The following is an 18053-nucleotide window of genomic DNA, read 5'->3' as shown; positions in this document are numbered from 1 at the left end:
CTTTGTTGCATTCTTCACATATGATTTAGCACAATGTTTGCAAATGTACACCGCATTTTCTTTCACATTAGCTGCAGTGAAATGTCTCCACACATCAGATGTACTATCTGATGTGTGGAGACATTTCACTGCAGCTAATGTAGAAGGAAAAGCTGTGTGGCATTTTCTGTAAAGATTTGAAAAAAATGAGTTAAAAAAACAAATTCAATTCCATGTACAGATAAATAGTTAAGCGGTTAGATTAAACAACTCCTTTGTAAGATAAATGTTTTAAAATGAAACATGTATGGAAACAGGTGAATTAACACTCCTCAGTTAGCAGGCTCAAGCAAGCTAGCACATGCTAGCAAAAACTAACTAGCAGAAATTGTTAACAAGTTAGAAATGATTTTAACACACTTTGCTGTAGACTACTATTTACTACTTAACAAAAAATCTTGTATGTCATATAAAATATATTCAACCCACCCAGTATTGTAATCAAAAACTTACCAGAAAGCATGTAGTCCTTGGCTCAGACAGTGTAGTAGTGTGGGCTCAATAGCATCTCATTAGAATGCAAGATCTTGAGAATCAGCTATACATGTGATGGAAAAGTGCACTGCACATGTGATGGAAGAATGCACTGTGCATGTAGAGAATTCCATTGAATTGGGGATAGTTTAACCAAAATATGCCACAAGACCTAAAATTGCCTTATGTTCATCCCACGAAAAAGGTTCACTGTTATAAGCTAACTTTTTTGATGAATGTTAGCAAAATTCACAAAATTCCAGGGCTTAACTTCCCATGGAAAATATTTACCAGAAAGTTTCCGTCCCTTTGTGACCCTACTCTCAGTGTTGATTCAACACTGGACAATTTGCTGTGAAGCATCCGAACACATGTCAAACCTGATACTGTAAGCCCCTCTAGAACTGAAGAATACGCTAGAGTAGAGGCAGTGTTATTAATAAAAACAATTAGCACAGCAATTCATAACGCAACAAAACGATGAGTGGGCCAACACTTCCGAGGCAGGCAGATGTGGAAAGGAAAGAGAGAACACAGTAGCATGGTGCCATGCTGCTGTTGGGCCTGTGGCTAGAGGCTGCTGTTCTGTTTGGCTCCTGTTGTGCTCCTGTTTGTTTAATTATTAAAACCCTCTTCCTTGCAACCTGGGAGGAGCGTATCTCCTGGTATTTCCCACGGTGGGAGTTGCCGATAGCAACAGTGTTCCACCTAATTCAGAAAATCCCTATGAAATATAGATATCTGTTGGGAGGGGGCACAGTGGGGTGTTGGGGTGGCAGAGAGAGAGAGAGAGAGAGAGAGAGAGAGAGAGAGAGAGAGAGAGAGAGAGAGAGAGAGAGAGAGCGAGAAAGAGAGGAAGAGAGAGAGAGAGAGAGAGAGAGAGAGGAGCTGAGTAGTTAGAGATACGGAAGTTGTTTGTTCTAAGGTGTAATCAGTAGTCCAACCGTTGCAAACAAGAGTTTCTATTGGACAAATTCAGGTGTGTTTATCCTAGTTTCGTTCTGTTTGCTTCCGTTTAAGAAACATTTTTCAACAGAATCGGCGCAATGAACACACCCCTGATCAACCGCAAACACAGTTCACTTTCATAGCAGCCACATACAAACAACATGATCCCTTTGATTGTTGTGTTATTCCTTCTCGCATCAAAGGGCTCTCACTTCTCACCTTTTCCCAAACCTTCGTATCATAAACACTACCCTCTACGCGTCTGGGTTGGCGCCCCCCCTTGGGTTGTGCTGTGGCGGAGATCTTTGTGGGCTATACTCTGCCTTGTTTCAGGATGGTAAGTTGGTGGTTGAAGATATCCCTCTAGTGGTGTGGGGGCTGTGCTTTGGCAAAGTGGGTGGGGTTATATCCTTCCTATTCCGGGGGTGTCCTCGGATGGGGCCACAGTGTCTCCTAACCCCTCCTGTCTCAGCCTCCAGTATTTATGCTGCAGTAGTTTATGTGTCGGGGGGCTAGGGTCAGTTTGTTATATCTGGAGTACTTCTCCTGTCCTATCCGGTGTCCTGTGTGAATTTAAGTATGCCCTCTCTAATTCTCTCTTTCTCTCTCTCTTTCTCTCTCTCGGAGGACCTGAGCCCTAGGACCATGCCTCAGGACTACCTGACATGATGACTCCTTGCTGTCCCCAGTCCACCTGGCCGTGCTGCTGCTCCAGTTTCAACTGTTCTGCCTGTGATTATTATTATTTGACCATGCTGGTCATTTATGAACATTTGAACATCTTGGCCATGTTCTGTTATAATCTCCACCCGGCACAGCCAGAAGAGGACTGGCCACCCCACATAGCCTGGTTCCTCTCTAGGTTTCTTCCTAGGTTTTGGCCTTTCTAGGGAGTTTTTCCTAGCCACCGTGCTTCTACACCTGCATTGCTTGCTGTTTGGGGTTTTAGGCTGGGTTTCTGTACAGTACTTTGAGATATCAGCTGATGTACGAAGGGCTATATAAAAATGGATTTGATTTGATTTGATTTACACACAACTTACATCGTTGTCACTACATTAGCTAATGTCATAGTCAACATAGCTACTTGAACACGCACATTAGTAAACCTACAATCATCCAGTACAGTGTACAGTCAGCAAGCAGTTTAACAGTTACACCGGCAAGCCCCGGTGGCAATAAATTAACTTGGAAGAGTTCCAGTGTTGGATAGCCATAGACAGCTAGCTAACATAGTTTCCCTCTCTGTCAGAGGCTAAACTAGCTAGCTGCATTCTCTAGCTAAGGAAGTCAAAGTGAAAAAAATACAATGAAATATAGCTAGCTCACTCTCTCTCCCTCTCTCTTGCTTTTCCAACTATTCTCTTTCTTTCTTTTTGAGTCAACTACTCCCCACATTTTATGCACTGCAGTTCTACCTAGCTGTAGCTTATGCTTTCAGTACTAGATTTGAGTTCTAGATTCAGTACCTCATTCAGTACTACATTAATTCTCTGATCCTTTGATTGGATGGACAACATGTTAGTTCATGCTGCAAGAGCTCTGATAGGTTGGAGGAGGTTCTCTGGAAGTTGCCATAATATCTGTGTAAATCTATGGAATTATTTGGTGATGTGAATATATTTAGTATAACTTTATCGAAAAAGGATAACTTTTTTTATGTTTTACTATTTACATTTTTTATGAAATTCACTGAGAAGGATGGTCCTCCTCTTCCTCCTTTGAGGAGCCTCCACTGACACATACACCTACATTATAGAAGTCCTCTAAAACTACCCCAAATCCCTGAAACAGGGCCTGACCAGGGAAACTAAGAAATTATGAGATGGGAATCTCAACTGCCAATAAATGGAGGAATGTTTAACTCCCCGCCCAGCAGACTGTCGACCAATCGTGTTCACGTTGTCATGCTGCGTCAGGCAATTGCTAAGCTAATTGTCACGCAATCCCTTCTAAAAGTCAGGGTATTAGTGAAAAAGCCTGACTATTGTCCTTGAAAATATGTTTCAAAGCTATACAATACTATAGAGAAGAAGTTAATTACCCAATTGACTCCCATTTACTCCTTGAAGGATGGCACTCCTTGTCCCAGAATCACCCAGAATGCACCGCGCGGACCATTGATAATGTACGGGTGACATACACAATGGGCATTAATACAAATCCAATACAGTTTCCCTACTCCTAATTTCCCTGGCCAGATCGTTCCAAAGATCTCTTCCCCATTGTTCCAAGATGGCCGTTACAGTAGCAGATCCAGTGTGTGTGTGTGTGTGTTTTTGTGTGATAATGCATCCCATCTCAAATTGGAGCCTGTCTGATCAGACATTCTGAGGATGCTTTAACACAGTAAATGCCCTGATCCCCCTGACAAGCCAGCTCATAAAAACAGGCCCAACGTGAGGGCTTTAGCCTGTTATGCTTCTCACGTAATGCTACCGCACGTTCTGTGGCAGAGACAGAGGCGAGAGGAAACGACGAGGGAGCTGTGAGTCGCACCAGACCTAATCCAGGGAAAAGCTGACTGACAACGCTGTTCTGATTCCACTTTAATTGAAGGTCTTGTTTTATTTATTTAATATTTGTTTTCTTTGTTTCAGATGGGAATAGTGGCTGGGTGACGACTGTAGAAATAGTTATTATGCTGCGTACATCCCTCTCCTGTTGGAATGGTGGCATCGGACTGGGAGGATTAACAGAGCGAGAGAGAGAGAGAGATTTTAAATTCTGAAAATGTGCTATAAAACCCACGCCAACATTGTGAGTTATTAACCTTGAACTTGCCTTGAAAATGTGTGATTAGTGTGATTTTGCATGTTATTTACAATATTGTAACAATATTGTACATCACATAGAATTGTTACGATGCCACATATCTTCCTACAGGCATACATGAATCCCAAATCAATTGATGTTTATAAGGCAGTCTTTTGTCTTCTTATAGAGGAGCTAAATTGGCAGGGCAGGTGTACATTTCAACCCTTAACCTTTTAACCACAGGACGGATATGTTGTCTGAGACAGACTCTGGATATTCTACTGTCTGTTCACTGTTCCATGTGTCCTTCAACACTTTCCCTATTTCTAATATTTCCTCAACATCAAACCGGTCTGTTGGGATATGAGTAGTAAATAATATGGTAGACGCTTGGTAGGCTATTTGGTTAAAGAAGTAAACCAAAGGCTCACAAAGCGTGGTAGTTCAATAACAGTAGAGCATCAACACATGCCTAATAAGTTGTTTTCCTCATCTTGCCATACACCGTAATGGTAGAATATAATCCACAGTTGTATTTTCAAATGACAATAAGACGTGTAGCCGTCTAGCATTGTTAGGCTTTCTGAAGGTCTTTTATTTCTCCAGGAAGATTTCCTCATTCCCTCCTTTCGAAGACAACGAGTCAGAGCACTCTGGGATTCCAATAAGCCGCAAAGCCTCTGAGAAATGTCAAGATAATGACAGATTCTAATAAACACAGCCGAAAAAGTCAATATTCTGTTTGAGGAACTAAAGGGGGAAAGAAAGGAATCACAACACATTAACATCCAGGTCATTTATTATGCCTATGGCTGGGAAGCACTGGCTACAAATTCATTGGAAACTGAAAATCTAATTTCCAACGCATCTCATATGTGGAGAGGTTCTTTGGCCCTCCATCATTTTCAGTTGATTCTCCCCTCCTCTGTTTTTCTTTCTTTCTTTCTTTCTCCCTCTCGTTATTTTTCCTTTTTCTAATTGACGTCCAGTACTGTCGGAAGTATATTAGGACATCATCTGAAGTTCCTCAGCATGTTCATTTATTACTACCGAACTTGTCCTTGCTGAGGGGGATAAGGAGAGCAGGGAAGGGGAGAGAGCTATTTAGATGTGTGGTGATTGAGGGGAAGAGGAGGGGTTTGAGGGTAGAGGTTCAGTGTGTCTGTGTGTGTTTACAGAATGTTTCTATCAAGCGAGCCCTGAGATGTTGGACATTTCTCCCTCTGGAACACCTGTGAGTGAGACGCCATGTTTTTCCACGGCTTCCTGTTACGTCTCTTTTCTCTTTACTCCTTGTTTATCTTTAGGTCTCCGCTGAGAGTTCCACTCTTACTGTAAACACACAAACATATCGTGTTTGCGGGCGTGCATGTTTGTGGGCATGTGGAGGGTGGAGGGGATAAGACAGTCGGCTGAGGGAAGGAGAGCAGAGGGGCCTGGCACAAAGTCATGAAAAATATGCTCCTGTGCTCTATTCCCTTTAGTCTCGCTGCACAAATGTACATGTTGATAGAATGATACATTTCCACAGATGAAATGCATAAAATGAATCTTATTACCATGAATATCAAACATCCATTTAATAAAAGAAAACAGAGAAGTAACGTGTTTCAATGAGAGACAACAGATTCATAAAGTCAAAACATACAGAATAACTTGGGATTTTATGAGTTAAACCTTTCTGTTGTGTCTCCCCATTAGTCTCCCAGACAGACAGTTTCCCAGAGCAGCTGTATTGTGTGAGACTCACCTCGATAAGGAGCCCAAGACCAGACTGATACGGATGTATTCACATCTTGTTATTCTTCAAATAAATCTGCATCTCTCGCTCTCTCTACCAAACACAAGAGGTCAGGAGAAAACAACTGCCCTGGGCTTAGGTTGGACACACAAAAGTACACTCACACATACACGCACGCACGCACACACACACAAGTACACACACATATGCACGCACACTCAACACGTACACAATTATTTCTCGCTCCTTCTGTCCATATTGAAGCAAATTTACGCCAGTATAATTGGTGAAGTAGGGATTTGTTATACTGATTCTATTCCTTATGCTATTATTCACAATTAAAGAGGAGAGTTTTGAATATTTCAATAAGAGTTTAGAGAGTATGTTCCATGCTATGTGCATGCCAATGCCATGAGGGAGAAAACTGTCTCCACGCTCTCTACTACCAGTCAATAAAGCATGAGTAGACAGAAACAGCTGAGGCAGGAAGAACCATGAGAGAACATTCACTTCGAAAAAACACAGGCCTGGATAAATACTGTAGAGAAATTGAGTGGGTGAAAAATGCAAATATGAGACCATGATGTAGTTGGTATTGTTGCTCAATGGGAAAAATGGTTTTGTCGTATTTCTGTATTCACCCCAACTGTGTAATGTACATATGCCAACTAAATATTGATTTTGGTATCATGATATGGATGGAATAGGAGGTGCTAATGATGCGAATGTTAATGTTGCCGTCCTATGACTTGACCTATAGTCCACCAATATGTCATCAAGATGAGACATTGTTTACTTGACTGCCCACACTGGCTATTAATTCATTCGTTCTGGTGATTCAGAGGGTTTGGGTTAAATGCGGAAGACACATTTCAGTTGAATACATTCAGCTGGACAATTGACTAGGTATCCCCCTTTCCCTTATCCTTTAGTTAACACTAGGTAGGAATCAATGCCGTGTCACGTGTGCTCCCTCTCCGGCCTCTAAGTCACCAGGCTGCTCGTTATGGCGCACACCTGTCACTATTGTTACGCGCATCAGCGTGTTATGACACTCACCTGGACTCCATCACCTCCTTTATTACCTGCCCTATATATGTCACTCCCTTTGGTTCCTCCCACAGGCGTCATTGTTTCTGTTTCTGTGTCATGTCTGTGCGTTGTTCATGTTTTCTTGTTTTGTATTATGTTACGTTTATTTATTAAAACACTCACTCCCTGAACTTGCTTTCCTACTCTCAGCGCACATCGTTACAGAATGATGCCTCACCTAAGGGAAGCATCAGGGAGTGCTTTTTGCTGGCTCGATAGGCTCCCATGCCTCAGCGGGCTCGATAGGCTCCCATGCCTCAGCGGGCTCGATAGGCTCCCATGCCTCAGCGGGCTTGATAGGCTCCCATGCCTCAGCGGGCTCGATAGGCTCCCATACCTCAGTGGGCTCGATAGGCTCCCGTGCCTCAGCGGGTTTGATAGGCTCCCATACCTCAGTTGGGTGAACAAGTTCCTGTGCCTCAGCTAGGTGAACAAGTTCCCGTGCCTCAGCTGGGGGAACAAGTTCCCGTGCCTCAGCTGGGTGAACAGGTTCCCGTGCCTCAGCTGGGTGAACAGGTTCCCATGCCTCGACCGAGGCAACTGGGGAGGTCTCAGCCGACTCATCAGGCTCTCACGCCTCAGCCGGCTCATCAGGCACTCACGCCTCAGCCGGTTCATCAGGTTTTTGTGCCTCAGCGGAGGCGACCGGTCCATTCCTGATCCCCTGGATATGTCCCTGTGGTTGGAGTCCTGTGGCTGGAGCCGAATGCGCCAGGGAGGGGGTACTGTCACATATGCTCTCTCTCTCCGCCGCTCTAGGTTGCTATGCTCCCGCCCTTCAGCTGGATCGACAGGTTCCCACACCTTAGCAGAGGTGACCAGTACGCTCCTGATCCTCAGGATTTTCATCTTGGTCAGCATCCTGCGGCTGGAGCCACGCGTCCGGGAGGGGATACTGTCATGTGTGCTCCCTCTCCGGCCTCTAGGTCACCAGGCTGCTCGTTATGGTGCACACCTGTCACCATCGTTATGCGCAATTATGACTCCATTGATTACCTGCCCAAATATGTCACTCCCTTTGGTTCCTTTCACAGGCTTTATTGTTTCTGTGTCATGTCTGTGCGTTGTTCGTGTTTTCTTGTTTTGTATTATGTTATGTTTATTTATTAAAACACTCACTCCCTGAACTTGCTTCCTGACTCTCAGCGTGCATCATTACAGGCAGGCAATGTGCTGAACAGGCAAACATAGCTAACTATTTTAGTCGATTACCATCAAAACAATTATTGAATCACTAAGCAGAACACAAAATGCATACAGCATTTATTACCTCTTAGTGTTAGGGTTTGCATAACCACAACTTTTACAGCCTCAGGTTCCCTCAAAATCAGACCGTCTCCACCAGTATTTCCCTGAGAAATACATGTTTATGTGATGCTACTGTACCAAATTTCACAAATAGTAGATGCATTTTTGGGGTGGTCCTGGGCCGAAAACGCTATCGACCTAGCTAGCTAGCATTATAATCTACAAACGAAATAGACAATCATGTCAACAATCTGCATATCTAGCTTTAGCTAGCAAATGTTAGCTAGATGAAATAAAGACATTTAGCATATTGTGGGGTTAAAGCAGTATAGCTACATGTTGCTATCATTAGATTCCTTTGAGTAGAAAACAGTCAGAATACATAAGATGTTAGCAAGGGGATACTGTCATGTGCGTTATGGTGCACACCTGTCACCATCGTTATGCGCATAGGTAGCTAAGTAGCCTTTTTAGCAAGCCTGAACATTGAACAAAGGTTAGCAGCTACCGTAGCTAGCAGGCTAAAAACGCAACCCAACACTTACCTAACGTTACCAGTACATCAGAACTGTGGCCATTTCACCATCACTCTTCCACCATTCAAAATGTATTCCAATGTTTATCCGGTTTATGAATTGGTCATCTTTTTCTCGCTTATTTTTGTCTTTTGGGATCGAGCTTGATGCAGATCCAAGAATAGAGAATGATACTTGTTGGCTTCGTCTGCTCTGTTTGTTTCTGGCGGCTGTAACATTAGGTTGCAAGTGGCTTTCACTTCCTCTCCAGCTCTGGGGCAGCAGGGTCATCCGGGTAGGTGGTATAACAGTAAAGACACACCTAGCCCAGAAGGCCAGCCCAAGGCGGCTAAGGCCACAATCCCATTGTTTAAGTTCAAAGTGAAAACACTACACAAGGAGTGGGGCGGCATAGGATTAAAAAAAAAAATAATACATTATTTCACCTTTATTTAACCAGGTAGGCCAGTTGAGAACAAGTTCTCATTTACAACTGCGACCTGGCCAAGATAAAGCAAAGCAGTCTGACAAAAACAAAAACACAGAGTCGCAGATAAACAAACGTACAGTCAATAACACAATAGAAAAATCGATGTACAGTGTACAGTGCAAATGTAGAAGAGTAGGGAGGTAAAAGCAATAAATAGGCCATAGTGCAAAATACTGTAATTACAATTTAGCAATAACACTGGAGTGACAGATGTGCAGATGATGATATGCAACTAGAGATACGGGGGTGCAAAAGAGCAAGAGGATAAGTAACAATATGGGGATGAGGTAGTTGGGTGTGCAATTTACAGATTGGCTGTGTACAGGTACAGTAAGGTGCTCTGACAGCTGATGCTGGGAGATATAAGACTCCAGCTTCAGTGATTTTTGCAATTCGTTCCAGTCATTGGCAGCAGAGAACGGTGAGGAAAGGCGGCCAAAGGAAGTGTTGCCTTTGGGGATGACTTGTGAAATATACCTGCTGGAGCGCGTGCTACGGGTGGGTGTTGCTATGGTGACCAGTGAGCTGAGATAAGGCGGGGATTTACCTAGCAAAAACGTATAGATGAACTGGAGCCAGTGGGTTTGGCGAAAGCCAGCCAACGAAAGTGAAAGCCAGCCAACGAAAGCATACAGGTCGCAGTGGTCTGTAGTATATGGGGCGTTGGTGACAAAACGGATGTCACTGTGATAGACTACATCCAGTTTGCTGAGTAGAGTGTTGGAGGCTATTTTGTAAATTACATCGCCGAAGTCAAGGATCGGGAGGAGAGTCAGTCTTACAAGGGTATGTTTGGCAGCATGAGTGAAGGAGGCTTGGTTGTGAAATAGGAAGCAGATTCTAGATTCCATTTTGGATTGGAGATGCTTAATGTGAGTCTGGAAGAAGAGTTTACAGTCTAACCAGACACCTAGGTATTTGAAGTTGTCCACATATTCTAAGTCAGAACCGCCCAGAGTAGTGATGCTAGTCGGGCGGGAGGGTGCAGGCGGCAATCGGTTGAAGAGCATGCACTTAGTTTTACTAGCATGTAAAAGCAGTTGGAGGCCACGGAAGGAGTGTTGTATGGCATTGAAGCTCGTTTGGAGGTTTGATAGCACAGTGTCCAAAGAAGGGCCAGATGTATACAGAATGGTGTCGTTTGTGTAGAGGTGGATCAGAGAATCACCAGCAGCAAGAGCGACATCATTGATATATACAGAGAAACGAGTCGGCCCGAGAATTGAACCCTGTAGCACCCCCATAGTGACTGCCAGAGGTCCAGACAGCAGACCCTCCGATTTGACACACTGATCTGTTTGTTAACTTGGCTTTTGAAGATTTTAGAAAGGCAGGGCAGGATGGATATACTGTGGGTCTATAACAGTTTGGGTCTAGAGTGTCTCCCCCAGGACCTGCAGATTTCTGCTTTAAAGGAGAAGTTCACCCAAAACACTTCTGGGGCCTTTGTAAAAACTTGCCTGCTTGTTTGTCAGTACCCCACAGAGTTTTTGGGTCCATAGTTTGAGTATTTAGATTTCTGTAATTTTATATCAAAATGCTGAATTTCCCATATTACCTATCATGCATATTGTTACATAAAAAAGTATTAGTGTCTCGGCATTGAATTGCCAAATACATGTTGTTTAATGTAAAAATTATAAAAAACAAAGACCTATTTCCTGCTAGCGCAGAAGTCTTCCATATAGTCAGTAGTAGGGTGGATACTCTTCTTTGTGGTTCTAAGATGAATAATTAAAGAAGGCGGGACAAAGTAGTGTCTTACTATTGGTCTTCAAGAAAGGAAATCAGAAGGAAAGGAAGTAAATAAACAAAGAGATGTTAGCTAGCTAGGCTAGTGGTTTTTAACCTCTAAAGTAAAGTAAGGCTAGGCAAATAACGTTAGTAGCTGAGTGACGTTGGCCAAAATGAAGTGCAATAACGTTCCGGTCAGATACAAATACATTACACATTTCCACTCTTTCCTGACCACGATGGAGCTTTGTGTCAGGCATGGCTGCAGGCCATCTGACATCCTGCTTATGGTGTTGATATGACACCTGAAGTCATTGACCAGTTGCGGTTGACCGTGTCGAGTGATCACTTTGTGGCCACTGACTACAATGGGGACCGATTGAACCCGGTTCTGTTCCCACTGTCTTTCCAAAATCACATTGGTAAGAATGTGCCTTCTGAAATATTTTAGCAGAAAAATTGTGTTGAATAAGTTATTACAAGGATAATTGCAGTCATAGGAGGCCAGAGCGGTGTGTTTGGGAGATTATTAAGATGGACTTTGACTTTGCATGGGGTATCTATGGGGACGGCGGGGGTGGAAAATTACATCTTAACACTCAAGAATTGGACCTGACAAATAACCAGTCATGTGTTGTAAAGGGCCCAGAAGTGTTTTTGGGTGAACTTCGCCTTTAAGCTGATATTAATTTATAAAAGTAGAATGTTAATGCAGATGTCATTTTGTTTGATTTAATAGGTGTCAAATACTTTTGACACCTATCTTTTTTTAGATTTTTGTTTTTACTTGCTGAACAAAATCTCTTTCTCTGAGAAATGATACTGGTATAAAAATATATTTTCATTGTTTTTAGCATACAATAATAGCTCTGTATTTGTGTAATATATTTTATACCATCTTTTTTGTTTATTTTTATCAAGGGTGACATTAATTTTGGAGGTTACTGTATAACATTCTCGGTATAGTCTAGATGGCCTGCACAGAATTCACAACCCCCTTGAGAGGGTAGATAGAGTTGAAGTCGGAGGTTTACTTAGGTTGGAGTCATTAAAACTCGTTTTTCAACCACTCCACACATTTCTTGTTAACCTCCCATTGTCCTCATATTCTATATACACCCCGTGTGCTCCGGGTCAAACTGAGCAGCCTTGACTAAACCCCCAATGAGCACATGTCCTTCTTTGGTGGGCAGATCTGATACCTCTTCCTCTAACTTGCCCCAGCTGGGGCAGTGGCTGGGGCAGTGGCTAGTGGTACCTCAGGTTGATCATGAGATCTAGCCCTCTGAACAGCTTTCACAATTGCTGCAGATGCGTCTGTGCGGTGGAGACGCTCCCTTCTTTCGATGAATGGAGTTGCAAGTGCCTTTCCCAGCTGCTCCAGGAACACCCTCCTCTTGTTGCGCTTACGAGGCATCCAGCTAGGGTTGATCTCTCTCCATATCACAAAGGCATTGTAGGAGGAAACATAAATGATGTTGTGGAAGATGACCAGGGGCCAGTGGGCAGTCATCCTTCTGCAGCTGTACATTCCAATCACCTTATCTAGGTTGTCCACACCTCCTTTGTTGCAGTTGAAGTCTAGGATCATGGCTGGCTTCCTTTCCTGGCGATGGCTAATTTCAGCCTCTGTGTGCAGTGTGCTCAGAAGTAACACATTCTTGTTTTTCTATGGGAGGTAGGAAACTAGAGTGGTGGTGGGCGTGAAGGCAAACTTTGATGAGAAGACCTCTCTTTCCTTTGACACAAGCAGTGCAGGGGGGAGCTCAGGCTTGTTCTTTCGAACTGTGCCAACCATGGTGACGTTCCTCTTCAGGAGCTGCTGTCCGAGTTCATAAGAGGTGAAGAAATTGTCACATTTGACATTGTAACCCCTCAGTCCCTCTGTCACATCAAGCACAACCCGCATCCCCTGGTTCTTCTCTGGACCTCTACTGGTCGGCTTCCCAGTGTAGATTAGCATCATCCAAACATAGCTGGATTTGGCATCACAGGCCACCCATGACTGGATCCCATATTTTGCTGGCTTGCTGGGCATATACTGCCGGAAGGACAACGACCTTTGGTAAGAAGGTAATTATTAGTATCGGTGTCACACAGAAACAGCCACAGAAGTGGGTAGTGGAAAATATTTTTTGTTATATATATATATGTATATATACTGCCTCTGAATGGAGCCAGTTGCTCATCCACTGTCACGTCAGGCCCTGAGTTGTAAAGGACTGGCAGCCGCTTTGTTTGTCTGTAGCATGTCTTGCAGGTCTTAACTCACAGTCATCAAATCATAGCAGTCTTGAGTAAGTGTGAAAGAGTTTGAGTGGCATGGTGGCACGGAAAATCGCCCTTCCACTCTCTGCATCCCATAGACTTGCTGCAGCCTCACCTCGGGACCTGTATACACCTGCCCTATGTAGGCAAGCAGATCAGTCTCATCCACCCCTTTCCAGCTGTCTCCATATTTTTGAAAACCCTCCAGATTTGTCATGTCCAGGATGATTTTTCTATTGCCGGTGTGATGAACAGGTAGAATGACGAGGCCATGTCATGGGCATGGGAAACGGCATGTGTTGTGGGTCCTGGGGTCATCTCCGGGCCCTTATGCTCTGCCATCCTGCCTGGTTGTGATATGCTACTGAGGACCATTTGATTTTGCAGGTTTTTGACAGGAAAGTCTCTCTTTCAACTTGAGGGATTTCTTCTTCATCCTCTTCTTCTGAAGATTATGCATCGTGCTATGGGTTGTATTCTTCCACACCTTCATCTTCTGACACATCCTCCAATTCCTCTTCAGAATCAGAGTAGTCTTGCTGGACATTTGAAAAAAATCTGGTCTAGAACCTGTTCAACAATGAAACGCACAGTCATGGCTTCAGCACCTTGGACAAGACCACATGTCCGGACATGTACGGACTTGTCTGGACATGTACGGACATGTACCCATGACAATATTAGTATCTGTTGTTTCCCACAGCTTACACGGATACATGAATAAAGGCAACATTCACTTTTGTAATTTCCGGTCAGTCTAGGACAAGTCATAAAATGTCAAGTTACATAATATCATGGAAGTGATAGTTTTCACTGCTCCACATGTCAGGACATGTCCGGACATGTACCCATTCACTTTTGTACTACTGGGGTCAGTCTAAGACAGGTCATCACATTTCAAGTTGAATAATATCCTAGAGGGGATTGTTTTCACTACTCCACATGTCTGGACATGTACGGACATGTACTGTCGTAGCAGAATCAGAATTAGTTAGGTAACATTGATAAATACGATTTTATTTTCATAATAATGCTTATGTGAGATATTTGTCATTAGAATGTCTTCTTTTGGATAATACTGTTGGCAGTTGCATTTTCCTCTCTCTTCTCCAGGGCTTAGTCACTTGGGGCCCAGAGAGGGGAGAGGTCAGGATTGTCTTCATATGTCAATGTATCTGTTAAACCATGTGATGCTATGAAGAATATCAGAAGGGGAGGAGGACAAAATGGAGGCTTGTCTTCTTATGGGAATGTGTCTGTAACTATTGTATGTCCTCTCTGAGATTGCTCTTATCTTGACCTAGTATATGACCTAAGAGGCTCACTGTCTTTTCTGATCTTGTCCAGGAGGAGGTGTATTTGAGATGGGAGTATCTAGAATTGACAATTGATATATGCCATTGGATGAGGTAATGTTTTGGTGTTTAAGTGGTACCAAGAATGAAAGATAATTTATAGCAAATGCTATCTGGATGGGATACTCCTCTTTCAAGTAAAAGGCCCTTTGTAATGTTCCTAAGATCTGTTATTCGTCATGTGAGTTGAGAGGGGTGTGTCTTGGCTATAAATGATGCTAAGAATTGTTTTGTAAGCACTCTCAGATAATTAATTTAGAGACACTGAATTGATCTGAGAGTCACAGGGCTATGGTGAAGCTCATATAATTAAAGATGGACTTTATAAAATAACTCTGACTTGTGTGTAGTTTACTCTCTCAATGTTTAGTAATACAGGAAATTACCACGACAGTACCCATTCAACACTGTTTCGGGTCAAAATAACCCAAAGGACAGTGGGAGGGTTAACAAATTATAGTTTTGGCAAGTTGGTTAGGACATCTACTTTGTGCATGACACTGGTCATTTTCCAACAATTGTTTACAGACAGATTATTTCACTTATAATTCATTATATCACAGTTCCAGTGGGAATTCACTATATCACAATTCCAATGACTTTAGAAGCTTCGGATAGGCTCATTGACATCATTTGAGTCAATTAGAGGTGTACCTGTGGATGTATTTCAAGGCCTACCTTCAAACTCAGTGTCTCTTTGCTTGATATCATGGTAAAATCAAAACAAATCAGCCAAGACCTCAGAAAACAAATTGTAGACCTCCACAAGTCTGGTTCATCCTTGGAAGCAATTTCCAAATGCCTGAATGTACCACGTTCATCTGTACAAACAATAGTACGCAAATATAAGCACCATGGGACCACGCAGCCGTCATACCGCTCAGGAAGGAGATGCGTTCTGTCTCCTAGAGATGAACATTGTCACGGACGTTAAAAGATCTGGACCAAGGTGCAGCGTGGAAAGCGTACATTTTCTCTTTTAATCAAAATGACACAGACAAAATAATAACCTCTCTAGGGTATGTGGGACGCTAGCGTCCCATCTGGCCAACATCCAGTGAAATTGCAGAGCGCCAAATTCAAATACAGAAATGATCATTATAAAAATTCAGAAAACAAAACATATTTTATATAGGTTTAAAGATTAACTTCTTGTTAATCCAACCACAGTGTCAGATTTATATAATGCTTTTCGGCAAAAGCATTCCTAGCCCAGAACATACCTAGCCCAGTTGACAAATTATTACAAACAGTAACCAGCCAAGCAGAAGCGTTACCAAACTTAGAAATAGAGATAACATTTATCCCTTACCTTTGATGATCTTCATATGGTGGCACTCAGAAGACATTAATTTACTCAATAAATGTTCCTTTTGTTCGATAAAGTCTCTTTATATCCAAAAACCTCCACTTTTCTTCAGAAAATCCACAGTCTCAAACGCAGTCAAAACAGGCAGACAAAAAAATCCAAATTGTATCCGTAAATGTAACAATCTGGGTGTCGTGGGTGTGAAGTCAGGCGCAGGAAACAGAGAGTTCAAGGTAGTGCTCTTTAATGCACACATGGCGAACATAGGCCACGCCACGAAACACTGGGTGCTAAAAATCAAATTACCCAAACACGGGGACTAAAACAGTCCAGCAAAACCCACAAACAGGAACAAACACGTTCGTCTCCAACATACACAAATGTTACAACAAACAATCCCGCACAAAGAAACAGGCTGACTAATAAAGGAAAACTAATCACCACAAACGCATAACAGGTGTAACCAATAAACAGACAAAGAAGGGGGAGGAAAGAATCAGTGGCAGCTAGTAGGCCGGCGACGACGACCGCCGAGCGCCACCCGAATGGGAAGGGGAGCCACCTTCGGTCGGAGTCGTGACAGTAAAGTTCATAGAAACATGTCAAACGATGTTTATATTCAATCCTCAGGTTGTTTTTAGCCTGAATGATCTATAATATTTAAACCGGACAATAACGTTGTCAATATAAAAGGGAAACAAGAAATGCACTCTCTTGGGATTGCGCATGAAAAAGCTTTGCGACACGGTAGGGTCCACTCATTCCGACTGGTCTTACTCCCTCATTTATAAGAATACAAGCCTGAAGCAATTTCGAAAGACTGTTGACATCTAGTGGAAGGCATAGGAACTGCAAATTGAGTCCTAAGTCAATGGATACTGTAATGGCATTGAATAGAAAACTACAAAACCCTCCCAAAAAAAACTCCCAAAAAAAACTGCAAAACTGCAAGATGCAGCAGATGGTATCGAGTACAGTATATACATATGAGATGAGTAATGTAGGTTATGTAAACATAAAGTGGCATAGTTTAAAGTGGCTAGTGATACATGTTTTACATAAAGATGGCAAGATGCAGTAGATGATATAGAGTACAGTATATACAAAAACATATGAGATGAGTAATGTAGGGTACGTAAACATTATATTAAGTGACATTGTTTAAAGTGGCTAGTAATACATTTTTGACATACATTTCCATCAATTCCATTATTAAAGTGAGCTGGAGTTGAGTCAGTATGTGAGCAGCAGCCACTCAATGTTAGTGGTGGCTGTTTAACTGTCTCAAAGCACTTCATGATGACGGAAGTGAGTGCTACGGGGCGGTAGTCGTTTAGCTCAAATACCTTAGCTTTCTTGGGAACAGGAACAATGGTGGCCCTCTTGAAGCATGTGGGAACAGCAGACTGGGATAAGGATTGATTGAATATGTCTGTAAACACACCAGCCAGCTGGTCTGCGCATGCTCCGAGGACGCACCTGGGGATGCCGTCTGGGCCTGCAGCCTTGCGAGGGTTAACCCGTTTAAATGTTTTACTCACATCGGCTGCAGTGAAGGAGAGTCCGCAGGTTTTGGTAGCGGGCCGTGTCAGTGGCACTGTATTGTCCTCAAAGAGAGCAAAGAAGTTATTTAGTCTGTCTGGGAGCAAGACATCCTGGTCCGCAATGGGGCTGGTTTTCTTTTTATAATCCGTGATTGACTGTAGACCCTGCCACATACCACTTGTGTCTGAGCCGTTGAATTGCAACTCTACTTTGTCTCTAAACTGACTCTTAGCTTGTTTGATTACCTTGAGGAGGGAATAGCTTCACTGTTTGTATTCGGTCATGGTTACGGTCACCTTGCCCTGGTTAAAAGCAGTGGTTCACGCTTTCAGTTTCGCGCGGATGCTGCCATCAATCCACGGTTTCTAGTTTGGGAATGTTTTAATAGTTGCTGTGGGTACGACATCGCCGATGCACTTTCTAATGAACTCGCTCACCGAATCAGCGTATTCGTCAATGTTGTTGTTGGACGCAATGCGGAACATATCCCAAGGATGCAATGCGGAACATATCCCAAGGATGATCAATGGAAACAGGA

The 18053-nt window shown here is 43.0% G+C and overlaps 1 long non-coding RNA gene and 1 pseudogene across 1 annotated transcript in view; one reads left to right on the top strand and one right to left on the bottom strand.

Annotated features, from left to right (window-relative positions):
• The window catches only part of LOC149971787 (uncharacterized), a 547180-nt gene that overhangs the window by 463812 nt on the left and 65315 nt on the right, over positions 1-18053 (top strand). The window lies entirely within an intron of this gene.
• LOC149971788 (uncharacterized) lies at positions 13027-13755 on the bottom strand (annotated as a pseudogene).

The sequence above is a fragment of the Oncorhynchus mykiss genome, chromosome 25, assembly GCF_057628025.1.
Source record: "Oncorhynchus mykiss isolate SJ-2025 chromosome 25, ASM5762802v1, whole genome shotgun sequence".
Taxonomy (NCBI): domain Eukaryota; kingdom Metazoa; phylum Chordata; class Actinopteri; order Salmoniformes; family Salmonidae; genus Oncorhynchus; species Oncorhynchus mykiss.
This window is presented reverse-complemented; position numbering and strand designations above follow the sequence as displayed.